The sequence below is a fragment of the Hyla sarda genome, unplaced genomic scaffold (assembly GCF_029499605.1).
Source record: "Hyla sarda isolate aHylSar1 unplaced genomic scaffold, aHylSar1.hap1 scaffold_91, whole genome shotgun sequence".
Classification (NCBI taxonomy): Eukaryota; Metazoa; Chordata; class Amphibia; order Anura; family Hylidae; genus Hyla; species Hyla sarda.
Window position 1 is genome coordinate 645133 of NW_026610938.1, and position 12953 is coordinate 658085.

General features: G+C 45.6%; 5 non-coding genes and 1 pseudogene across 5 annotated transcripts; all 6 read left to right on the plus strand.

Annotated features, from left to right (window-relative positions):
- Positions 1–846: 846 nt before the first annotated feature.
- LOC130349323 (U2 spliceosomal RNA) lies at positions 847–927 on the plus strand (annotated as a pseudogene).
- A 1475-nt stretch (positions 928–2402) lies between these two features.
- Positions 2403–2591, plus strand: LOC130349275 (U2 spliceosomal RNA). The gene has a single exon (XR_008886662.1). It is a non-coding gene; the product is annotated as a U2 spliceosomal RNA (small nuclear RNA).
- Positions 2592–4680: 2089 nt separating this feature from the next.
- On the plus strand, positions 4681–4871 carry LOC130349210 (U2 spliceosomal RNA). The gene has a single exon (XR_008886605.1). It is a non-coding gene; the product is annotated as a U2 spliceosomal RNA (small nuclear RNA).
- A 2090-nt stretch (positions 4872–6961) lies between these two features.
- LOC130349211 (U2 spliceosomal RNA) lies at positions 6962–7152 on the plus strand. The gene has a single exon (XR_008886606.1). It is a non-coding gene; the product is annotated as a U2 spliceosomal RNA (small nuclear RNA).
- A 2087-nt stretch (positions 7153–9239) lies between these two features.
- Positions 9240–9430, plus strand: LOC130349212 (U2 spliceosomal RNA). Its single transcript, XR_008886607.1, has one exon. It is a non-coding gene; the product is annotated as a U2 spliceosomal RNA (small nuclear RNA).
- Positions 9431–11515: 2085 nt separating this feature from the next.
- LOC130349213 (U2 spliceosomal RNA) lies at positions 11516–11706 on the plus strand. The gene has a single exon (XR_008886608.1). It is a non-coding gene; the product is annotated as a U2 spliceosomal RNA (small nuclear RNA).
- The last annotated feature ends 1247 nt before the right edge of the window (positions 11707–12953 follow it).

Consider the following 12953-nt stretch of genomic DNA (forward strand, 5'->3'; position numbering starts at 1 on the left):
GTATTCTCCGTTGAGATATTGCAGCCGCTGCTGTGTCCAGGCCCAGGAGCCTTAGCACTGTGCTGTGATGTCACTCAATACCACTGACATCACTAGGTGTAAACAACATCTCTCCTTTGCTGTGTATGTGACTATGGAGCTGTTTGGTGATGTCGTCTATTATGGCCTTCATAGAAGCAACAGGAGATTGTTGCATCCATCTAGAACCCTCAGAACTACAGTGCTATGATGTCACTCACTTCCACAGGCCTTGCAGAGTGTAAACAACAACAACCCAGCTTTGTTGTGTATGTAACCATAGGGATTTGTGATGTCACCTAGAACCTTCACAGCAGCGACAGCTTTATGAGGAGCATCAGCACTGCTCTGCCTGAGCAGAACCATCACCGCCATAGGTTGTCAAATAACCCGGGTTTAACCCACACAGGTAAGTCCAATGGGGTGCAGGCATGTCCTCTATGCTTACAGCTTCCCGTGGGTGTTGGTTTGATACCGTTTGGGGACAGCCAAGGAGGCATCTGCAGGCAACAAAGGTAGGTGTGTGCTTGTGTGTGTGTTTCCTATGCAGATCCTAAGCCCAGTGTCACATGCAAGTAGGAGGAGTAAGAAGGGTTCCTGGCAAATCCGGGTTATGGATTGCATTTAAAAAGGCCCCGTGGGAGTGCAATGGGCCCCTGTCTTGCTGCTTAGCAATAATGGTATGGGTTTAGGTTCTGCTGTGTGTACTGGTGGTTGACTGCCCCCCAGCCCAGAGTGTGCATGGAAAATTGTCTGGCAGCCTCCCTGACAGCAAGCAGTGATAGTGCCCATGAAGGGCACCTTGTTGGGCCCGCCCCTTTCACGGTTATCGCTTCTCGGCCTTTTGGCTAAGATCAAGTGTAGTATTTGCTTACTTGATCTGGCTGGAAGGTGCCCGGGGTACCCGCTCCTTTTCCCTGGGGGATCGTTCCATCTTTTGGTGGGACTAAACCCCCTTGCTGACATCAGGGTAGCGGCTTAGTCCCTGGGCAACGAGGAGCGATCACCACCTACCTGCTTTCAGTAGGGGAGGTGTTTTGTTCTGCGATGGAGGAGGCTGGCAAGACAGAAGATCCTGCTGTAGGTGTACCTAGCTACGCCAGACTACGAAATGGAGTTCGTGTTACTCTTTTGGACCCTGAGAAGAAGGAGAGAGGCTTATTTTTCGTAGTTGAAGAGATTTTGTTCAAGCTCTTTGAGCTGAAGAAGGAACAGATATTATCCATGCTGGAATTTCCAAGAAGTGGTATCTATGACGTGGTTCTGGTTTCGGAGGAGGACTGTGGTATGTTCTGCAATAAAGCATTGCTGTGGAAGTCGCACCCTGTGTTGGGAGGGGTAGAGATTACTCCCCATTTTCCGACGCAGGAAAGACTTCTAACTGTAAGGATGTACAGTCCGTATATCCCAGAAGAGGAGATTGTTTTGTTCCTTTCCAGATTCTGTGAGGAGGTGAAGCCAAAAGGCAAGATATATAATCAATTCGGTCTTTGGACGACGAAGTGGAAATTTCAAGTAAAGTTTCAGAAAGCACCTGATGGAAGGCTAATGTATCCGCCTGGTCGTTTTAAGATTGGTACAGTTAATGGGGACCTGTTCTTTTCTGGCATGGACGACTTTTGTCGAAAGTGTAAGAAGTACGGGCATAGGAAAGATTTCTGCGACATCTTGTGGTGCTATAAATGTCAAGGAGAAGGCCATGAACCAGAAGCATGTAAAGAAAAGAAAAAATGTCACCTATGTGGTGATGAGGGGCATCTGGTAGGCACGTGTCCTAAGAGGAAGAAGAAGAAGAAGGAGGGTATGAAAAGAAATAGAGAGGAGGAAATTGAGGTGAGTGAAGAACCGGAAGGGGAAGAAGCTCCAACTAGAAAAGTGGTGGAGGAGAAGAAAAGGAAAGAAAATGAAGAAGATGAATTTATACCGGTAAGGTATGGAGGCTCTCTTGATGTTGTTTTCGAGAGTGTGACAAATAAAGAGAAAAAGGCCTTTGACAAGGATTTGGGTAGTCTAAAAGAAAGATTGGGATACAAAATCAATGAAGCAAGGGATAAAGTTTATCGTTCGTTTCACGCAGATGTGGATAGATTTGTGGAAACATACAAAGTTCCGGCGTGGCTGGCGGTTCCAGCTAAAAGTGAGATGCAGAGAGGTGCAATAACTTGTGGTTTCCTAGAGTTCTTGATGGTTTTTGCATGGAGAAGAGGAATGACCTTTTGGTAATCCTCTTTGGTGAAATATTGCATGGTTAGTTTTGATTAAATATTTTTTTATGTTTTAAATATGGTTTCTTTTATTGTTAAAAAAGATAAAGAAATAAAGAAAAACGGGTTTTCCTGATGATGAACAAAAAAATCAAGCTCAAATAAGAACTTAGAGCTCTGATGGAGTTCTGAGGGTTAACTTAAAAAAAAAAAAAATCTGTTCTTATCAGTTTAATATCTGATACGTCCCCTATCTGGGGACCATATATTAAATGGATTTTTGAGAACGGGGGCCGATTTCGAAGCTTGCTTCCGTCGCCCTATGCATTGACCCGATATGGCAGTATCTTCGGGTACAGTGCACCACCCCCTTACAGGGTTAAAAAGAAAGATTCCTACTTTCATTGCTACCTGCTTGCTGGCTAGCCAGCTAGCCAGCCCTGTGGGCCTTGCTGCTGCTGCAGCCAAAAAACAAAAGGTGGTGCTGCTGCTGCTTCTGCTGCTTCTGCTTGTGTCTGGCCGCTGTTGGAGCGTCCAGGCACAGGACTTCTGCTGCTGCTGACTAAATGGCCTCCTTAATTGGATCATTTGAGTAGCCAGCACACCTGTGCAGGTAGGGCATGACATGATAGGCAGCTGCCTTGATAGCGGGTGGGTGCTGAATGTTCCTAATTGACAAAATAAGATTAATGCTTATGAAGAAATATAAAATCTCATCCCTTCCCCAATATCGCGCCACACCCCTACCCCTTAATTCCCTGGTTGAACTTGATGGACATATGTCTTTTTTCGACCGTACTAACTATGTAACTATGTAACATAACATGGGGGGGGGGGGGGTCTCCTGGCTGTTCACACAGGTGTGTCATTGCTGTACATTGACCATGTATTGCTTCTGTGGTATTGCAAAGGCAAAGACAAATGCTTCCAGCCATCCATTGCACTAATGGATTGGTCATCAGCTGGCTGTCTATGTCCCGCATCAATATAGACCAAAGTACAGAGGGTTAGGCTATGCTATTGTGCACCTACCTGATGCATCAGAAGGTGCGAGGCCCTTGCTAAATTCTGTGCACAGACTTTGAGATCTATACTTTAGACTGTATCTAAACCTGCTCCAACATGGACTGACATTCTGGCCTACTTTCAGCCGATGCGACTTGTCTGTCGCTGAACAGTCGCTTTTTATGTATTCAGCACCTATGTATAATGTTGTAAAAATGCTCTAGAAGCTAAAGTCGCAGAAATGTCACACATATTTGGCCTGCAACTTTCTGTGCGACAAATTCAGACAGGAAAAATCAGTATAAATCCTTAGAAAATTATCCCCCAGTGTCTCCATCTGCTGGCGGTATTGAATAAGCATTGCTGCACTGATGGGGTATGCATTAGACGAAAAAAAAGAAGAAAAAGAAGAATAATACGCCCAGAAAAGAGGCGAAAAGGAGAAAAACGTAAAAAAACGTGAAAAAAAAGTAAGAGGAAGAGAAGGGAAAAAAAGGTGGAAATGGGTTTAAAAGTGATTTCGGCGGAGAAATATATATATATATATATATATATATATATATATATATATATATATATACGCGCACACACACACATATATATAAACGTATTCTCCGTTGAGATATTGCAGCCGCTGCTGTGTCCAGGCCCAGGAGCCTTAGCACTGTGCTGTGATGTCACTCAATACCACTGACATCACTAGGTGTAAACAACATCTCTCCTTTGCTGTGTATGTGACTATGGAGCTGTTTGGTGATGTCGTCTATTATGGCCTTCATAGAAGCAACAGGAGATTGTTGCATCCATCTAGAACCCTCAGAACTACAGTGCTATGATGTCACTCACTTCCACAGGCCTTGCAGAGTGTAAACAACAACAACCCAGCTTTGTTGTGTATGTAACCATAGGGATTTGTGATGTCACCTAGAACCTTCACAGCAGCGACAGCTTTATGAGGAGCATCAGCACTGCTCTGCCTGAGCAGAACCATCACCGCCATAGGTTGTCAAATAACCCGGGTTTAACCCACACAGGTAAGTCCAATGGGGTGCAGGCATGTCCTCTATGCTTACAGCTTCCCGTGGGTGTTGGTTTGATACCGTTTGGGGACAGCCAAGGAGGCATCTGCAGGCAACAAAGGTAGGTGTGTGCTTGTGTGTGTGTTTCCTATGCAGATCCTAAGCCCAGTGTCACATGCAAGTAGGAGGAGTAAGAAGGGTTCCTGGCAAATCCGGTTTATGGATTGCATTTAAAAAGGCCCCGTGGGAGTGCAATGGGCCCCTGTCTTGCTGCTTAGCAATAATGGTATGGGTTTAGGTTCTGCTGTGTGTACTGGTGGTTGACTGCCCCCCAGCCCAGAGTGTGCATGGAAAATTGTCTGGCAGCCTCCCTGACAGCAAGCAGTGATAGTGCCCATGAAGGGCACCTTGTTGGGCCCGCCCCTTTCACGGTTATCGCTTCTCGGCCTTTTGGCTAAGATCAAGTGTAGTATCTGTTCTTATCAGTTTAATATCTGATACGTCCCCTATCTGGGGACCATATATTAAATGGATTTTTGAGAACGGGGGCCGATTTCGAAGCTTGCTTCCGTCGCCCTATGCATTGACCCGATATGGCAGTATCTTCGGGTACAGTGCACCACCCCCTTACAGGGTTAAAAAGAAAGATTCCTACTTTCATTGCTACCTGCTTGCTGGCTAGCCAGCTAGCCAGCCCTGTGGGCCTTGCTGCTGCTGCAGCCAAAAAACAAAAGGTGGTGCTGCTGCTGCTTCTGCTGCTTCTGCTTCTGCTTGTGTCTGGTCGCTGTTGGAGCGTCCAGGCACAGGACTTCTGCTGCTGCTGACTAAATGGCCTCCTTAATTGGATCATTTGAGTAGCCAGCACACCTGTGCAGGTAGGGCATGACATGATAGGCAGCTGCCTTGATAGCGGGTGGGTGCTGAATGTTCCTAATTGACAAAATAAGATTAATGCTTATGAAGAAATATAAAATCTCATCCCTTCCCCAATATCGCGCCACACCCCTACCCCTTAATTCCCTGGTTGAACTTGATGGACATATGTCTTTTTTCGACCGTACTAACTATGTAACTATGTAACATAACATGGGGGGGGGGGGGTCTCCTGGCTGTTCACACAGGTGTGTCATTGCTGTACATTGACCATGCATTGCTTCTGTGGTATTGCAAAGGCAAAGACAAATGCTTCCAGCCATCCATTGCACTAATGGATTGGTCATCAGCTGGCTGTCTATGTCCCGCATCAATATAGACCAAAGTACAGAGGGTTAGGCTATGCTATTGTGCACCTACCTGATGCATCAGAAGGTGCGAGGCCCTTGCTAAATTCTGTGCACAGACTTTGAGATCTATACTTTAGACTGTATCTAAACCTGCTCCAACATGGACTGACATTCTGGCCTACTTTCAGCCGATGCGACTTGTCTGTCGCTGAACAGTCGCTTTTTATGTATTCAGCACCTATGTATAATGTTGTAAAAATGCTCTAGAAGCTAAAGTCGCAGAAATGTCACACATATTTGGCCTGCAACTTTCTGTGCGACAAATTCAGACAGGAAAAATCAGTATAAATCCTTAGAAAATTATCCCCCAGTGTCTCCATCTGCTGGCGGTATTGAATAAGCATTGCTGCACTGATGGGGTATGCATTAGACGAAAAAAAAGAAGAAAAAGAAGAATAATACGCCCAGAAAAGAGGCGAAAAGGAGAAAAACGTAAAAAAACGTGAAAAAAAAGTAAGAGGAAGAGAAGGGAAAAAAAGGTGGAAATGGGTTTAAAAGTGATTTCGGCGGAGAAATATATATATATATATATATATATATATATATATATATATATATACGCGCACACACACACATATATATAAACGTATTCTCCGTTGAGATATTGCAGCCGCTGCTGTGTCCAGGCCCAGGAGCCTTAGCACTGTGCTGTGATGTCACTCAATACCACTGACATCACTAGGTGTAAACAACATCTCTCCTTTGCTGTGTATGTGACTATGGAGCTGTTTGGTGATGTCGTCTATTATGGCCTTCATAGAAGCAACAGGAGATTGTTGCATCCATCTAGAACCCTCAGAACTACAGTGCTATGATGTCACTCACTTCCACAGGCCTTGCAGAGTGTAAACAACAACAACCCAGCTTTGTTGTGTATGTAACCATAGGGATTTGTGATGTCACCTAGAACCTTCACAGCAGCGACAGCTTTATGAGGAGCATCAGCACTGCTCTGCCTGAGCAGAACCATCACCGCCATAGGTTGTCAAATAACCCGGGTTTAACCCACACAGGTAAGTCCAATGGGGTGCAGGCATGTCCTCTATGCTTACAGCTTCCCGTGGGTGTTGGTTTGATACCGTTTGGGGACAGCCAAGGAGGCATCTGCAGGCAACAAAGGTAGGTGTGTGCTTGTGTGTGTGTTTCCTATGCAGATCCTAAGCCCAGTGTCACATGCAAGTAGGAGGAGTAAGAAGGGTTCCTGGCAAATCCGGGTTATGGATTGCATTTAAAAAGGCCCCGTGGGAGTGCAATGGGCCCCTGTCTTGCTGCTTAGCAATAATGGTATGGGTTTAGGTTCTGCTGTGTGTACTGGTGGTTGACTGCCCCCCAGCCCAGAGTGTGCATGGAAAATTGTCTGGCAGCCTCCCTGACAGCAAGCAGTGATAGTGCCCATGAAGGGCACCTTGTTGGGCCCGCCCCTTTCACGGTTATCGCTTCTCGGCCTTTTGGCTAAGATCAAGTGTAGTATCTGTTCTTATCAGTTTAATATCTGATACGTCCCCTATCTGGGGACCATATATTAAATGGATTTTTGAGAACGGGGGCCGATTTCGAAGCTTGCTTCCGTCGCCCTATGCATTGACCCGATATGGCAGTATCTTCGGGTACAGTGCACCACCCCCTTACAGGGTTAAAAAGAAAGATTCCTACTTTCATTGCTACCTGCTTGCTGGCTAGCCAGCTAGCCAGCCCTGTGGGCCTTGCTGCTGCTGCAGCCAAAAAACAAAAGGTGGTGCTGCTGCTGCTTCTGCTGCTTCTGCTTCTGCTTGTGTCTGGCCGCTGTTGGAGCGTCCAGGCACAGGACTTCTGCTGCTGCTGACTAAATGGCCTCCTTAATTGGATCATTTGAGTAGCCAGCACACCTGTGCAGGTAGGGCATGACATGATAGGCAGCTGCCTTGATAGCGGGTGGGTGCTGAATGTTCCTAATTGACAAAATAAGATTAATGCTTATGAAGAAATATAAAATCTCATCCCTTCCCCAATATCGCGCCACACCCCTACCCCTTAATTCCCTGGTTGAACTTGATGGACATATGTCTTTTTTCGACCGTACTAACTATGTAACTATGTAACATAACATGGGGGGGGGGGGGGTCTCCTGGCTGTTCACACAGGTGTGTCATTGCTGTACATTGACCATGCATTGCTTCTGTGGTATTGCAAAGGCAAAGACAAATGCTTCCAGCCATCCATTGCACTAATGGATTGGTCATCAGCTGGCTGTCTATGTCCCGCATCAATATAGACCAAAGTACAGAGGGTTAGGCTATGCTATTGTGCACCTACCTGATGCATCAGAAGGTGCGAGGCCCTTGCTAAATTCTGTGCACAGACTTTGAGATCTATACTTTAGACTGTATCTAAACCTGCTCCAACATGGACTGACATTCTGGCCTACTTTCAGCCGATGCGACTTGTCTGTCGCTGAACAGTCGCTTTTTATGTATTCAGCACCTATGTATAATGTTGTAAAAATGCTCTAGAAGCTAAAGTCGCAGAAATGTCACACATATTTGGCCTGCAACTTTCTGTGCGACAAATTCAGACAGGAAAAATCAGTATAAATCCTTAGAAAATTATCCCCCAGTGTCTCCATCTGCTGGCGGTATTGAATAAGCATTGCTGCACTGATGGGGTATGCATTAGACGAAAAAAAAGAAGAAAAAGAAGAATAATACGCCCAGAAAAGAGGCGAAAAGGAGAAAAACGTAAAAAAACGTGAAAAAAAAGTAAGAGGAAGAGAAGGGAAAAAAAGGTGGAAATGGGTTTAAAAGTGATTTCGGCGGAGAAATATATATATATATATATATATATATATATATATATATATACGCGCACACACACACATATATATAAACGTATTCTCCGTTGAGATATTGCAGCCGCTGCTGTGTCCAGGCCCAGGAGCCTTAGCACTGTGCTGTGATGTCACTCAATACCACTGACATCACTAGGTGTAAACAACATCTCTCCTTTGCTGTGTATGTGACTATGGAGCTGTTTGGTGATGTCGTCTATTATGGCCTTCATAGAAGCAACAGGAGATTGTTGCATCCATCTAGAACCCTCAGAACTACAGTGCTATGATGTCACTCACTTCCACAGGCCTTGCAGAGTGTAAACAACAACAACCCAGCTTTGTTGTGTATGTAACCATAGGGATTTGTGATGTCACCTAGAACCTTCACAGCAGCGACAGCTTTATGAGGAGCATCAGCACTGCTCTGCCTGAGCAGAACCATCACCGCCATAGGTTGTCAAATAACCCGGGTTTAACCCACACAGGTAAGTCCAATGGGGTGCAGGCATGTCCTCTATGCTTACAGCTTCCCGTGGGTGTTGGTTTGATACCGTTTGGGGACAGCCAAGGAGGCATCTGCAGGCAACAAAGGTAGGTGTGTGCTTGTGTGTGTGTTTCCTATGCAGATCCTAAGCCCAGTGTCACATGCAAGTAGGAGGAGTAAGAAGGGTTCCTGGCAAATCCGGGTTATGGATTGCATTTAAAAAGGCCCCGTGGGAGTGCAATGGGCCCCTGTCTTGCTGCTTAGCAATAATGGTATGGGTTTAGGTTCTGCTGTGTGTACTGGTGGTTGACTGCCCCCCAGCCCAGAGTGTGCATGGAAAATTGTCTGGCAGCCTCCCTGACAGCAAGCAGTGATAGTGCCCATGAAGGGCACCTTGTTGGGCCCGCCCCTTTCACGGTTATCGCTTCTCGGCCTTTTGGCTAAGATCAAGTGTAGTATCTGTTCTTATCAGTTTAATATCTGATACGTCCCCTATCTGGGGACCATATATTAAATGGATTTTTGAGAACGGGGGCCGATTTCGAAGCTTGCTTCCGTCGCCCTATGCATTGACCCGATATGGCAGTATCTTCGGGTACAGTGCACCACCCCCTTACAGGGTTAAAAAGAAAGATTCCTACTTTCATTGCTACCTGCTTGCTGGCTAGCCAGCTAGCCAGCCCTGTGGGCCTTGCTGCTGCTGCAGCCAAAAAACAAAAGGTGGTGCTGCTGCTGCTTCTGCTGCTTCTGCTTCTGCTTGTGTCTGGCCGCTGTTGGAGCGTCCAGGCACAGGACTTCTGCTGCTGCTGACTAAATGGCCTCCTTAATTGGATCATTTGAGTAGCCAGCACACCTGTGCAGGTAGGGCATGACATGATAGGCAGCTGCCTTGATAGCGGGTGGGTGCTGAATGTTCCTAATTGACAAAATAAGATTAATGCTTATGAAGAAATATAAAATCTCATCCCTTCCCCAATATCGCGCCACACCCCTACCCCTTAATTCCCTGGTTGAACTTGATGGACATATGTCTTTTTTCGACCGTACTAACTATGTAACTATGTAACATAACATGGGGGGGGGGGGGGGTCTCCTGGCTGTTCACACAGGTGTGTCATTGCTGTACATTGACCATGCATTGCTTCTGTGGTATTGCAAAGGCAAAGACAAATGCTTCCAGCCATCCATTGCACTAATGGATTGGTCATCAGCTGGCTGTCTATGTCCCGCATCAATATAGACCAAAGTACAGAGGGTTAGGCTATGCTATTGTGCACCTACCTGATGCATCAGAAGGTGCGAGGCCCTTGCTAAATTCTGTGCACAGACTTTGAGATCTATACTTTAGACTGTATCTAAACCTGCTCCAACATGGACTGACATTCTGGCCTACTTTCAGCCGATGCGACTTGTCTGTCGCTGAACAGTCGCTTTTTATGTATTCAGCACCTATGTATAATGTTGTAAAAATGCTCTAGAAGCTAAAGTCGCAGAAATGTCACACATATTTGGCCTGCAACTTTCTGTGCGACAAATTCAGACAGGAAAAATCAGTATAAATCCTTAGAAAATTATCCCCCAGTGTCTCCATCTGCTGGCGGTATTGAATAAGCATTGCTGCACTGATGGGGTATGCATTAGACGAAAAAAAAGAAGAAAAAGAAGAATAATACGCCCAGAAAAGAGGCGAAAAGGAGAAAAACGTAAAAAAACGTGAAAAAAAAGTAAGAGGAAGAGAAGGGAAAAAAAGGTGGAAATGGGTTTAAAAGTGATTTCGGCGGAGAATATATATATATATATATATATATATATATATATATATACGCGCACACACACACATATATATAAACGTATTCTCCGTTGAGATATTGCAGCCGCTGCTGTGTCCAGGCCCAGGAGCCTTAGCACTGTGCTGTGATGTCACTCAATACCACTGACATCACTAGGTGTAAACAACATCTCTCCTTTGCTGTGTATGTGACTATGGAGCTGTTTGGTGATGTCGTCTATTATGGCCTTCATAGAAGCAACAGGAGATTGTTGCATCCATCTAGAACCCTCAGAACTACAGTGCTATGATGTCACTCACTTCCACAGGCCTTGCAGAGTGTAAACAACAACAACCCAGCTTTGTTGTGTATGTAACCATAGGGATTTGTGATGTCACCTAGAACCTTCACAGCAGCGACAGCTTTATGAGGAGCATCAGCACTGCTCTGCCTGAGCAGAACCATCACCGCCATAGGTTGTCAAATAACCCGGGTTTAACCCACACAGGTAAGTCCAATGGGGTGCAGGCATGTCCTCTATGCTTACAGCTTCCCGTGGGTGTTGGTTTGATACCGTTTGGGGACAGCCAAGGAGGCATCTGCAGGCAACAAAGGTAGGTGTGTGCTTGTGTGTGTGTTTCCTATGCAGATCCTAAGCCCAGTGTCACATGCAAGTAGGAGGAGTAAGAAGGGTTCCTGGCAAATCCGGGTTATGGATTGCATTTAAAAAGGCCCCGTGGGAGTGCAATGGGCCCCTGTCTTGCTGCTTAGCAATAATGGTATGGGTTTAGGTTCTGCTGTGTGTACTGGTGGTTGACTGCCCCCCAGCCCAGAGTGTGCATGGAAAATTGTCTGGCAGCCTCCCTGACAGCAAGCAGTGATAGTGCCCATGAAGGGCACCTTGTTGGGCCCGCCCCTTTCACGGTTATCGCTTCTCGGCCTTTTGGCTAAGATCAAGTGTAGTATCTGTTCTTATCAGTTTAATATCTGATACGTCCCCTATCTGGGGACCATATATTAAATGGATTTTTGAGAACGGGGGCCGATTTCGAAGCTTGCTTCCGTCGCCCTATGCATTGACCCGATATGGCAGTATCTTCGGGTACAGTGCACCACCCCCTTACAGGGTTAAAAAGAAAGATTCCTACTTTCATTGCTACCTGCTTGCTGGCTAGCCAGCTAGCCAGCCCTGTGGGCCTTGCTGCTGCTGCAGCCAAAAAACAAAAGGTGGTGCTGCTGCTGCTTCTGCTGCTTCTGCTTCTGCTTGTGTCTGGCCGCTGTTGGAGCGTCCAGGCACAGGACTTCTGCTGCTGCTGACTAAATGGCCTCCTTAATTGGATCATTTGAGTAGCCAGCACACCTGTGCAGGTAGGGCATGACATGATAGGCAGCTGCCTTGATAGCGGGTGGGTGCTGAATGTTCCTAATTGACAAAATAAGATTAATGCTTATGAAGAAATATAAAATCTCATCCCTTCCCCAATATCGCGCCACACCCCTACCCCTTAATTCCCTGGTTGAACTTGATGGACATATGTCTTTTTTCGACCGTACTAACTATGTAACTATGTAACATAACATGGGGGGGGGGGGGTCTCCTGGCTGTTCACACAGGTGTGTCATTGCTGTACATTGACCATGCATTGCTTCTGTGGTATTGCAAAGGCAAAGACAAATGCGTCCAGCCATCCATTGCACTAATGGATTGGTCATCAGCTGGCTGCCTATGTCCCGCATCAATATAGACCAAAGTACAGAGGGTTAGGCTATGCTATTGTGCACCTACCTGATGCATCAGAAGGTGCGAGGCCCTTGCTAAATTCTGTGCACAGACTTTGAGATCTATACTTTAGACTGTATCTAAACCTGCTCCAACATGGACTGACATTCTGGCCTACTTTCAGCCGATGCGACTTGTCTGTCGCTGAACAGTCGCTTTTTATGTATTCAGCACCTATGTATAATGTTGTAAAAATGCTCTAGAAGCTAAAGTCGCAGAAATGTCACACATATTTGGCCTGCAACTTTCTGTGCGACAAATTCAGACAGGAAAAATCTGTATAAATCCTTAGAAAATTATCCCCCAGTGTCTCCATCTGCTGGCGGTATTGAATAAGCATTGCTGCACTGATGGGGTATGCATTAGACGAAAAAAAAGAAGAAAAAGAAGAATAATACGCCCAGAAAAGAGGCGAAAAGGAGAAAAACGTAAAAAAACGTGAAAAAAAAGTAAGAGGAAGAGAAGGGAAAAAAAGGTGGAAATGGGTTTAAAAGTGATTTCGGCGGAGAAATATATATATATATATATATATATATATATATATATATATATATACGCGCACACACACACATATATATAAACGTA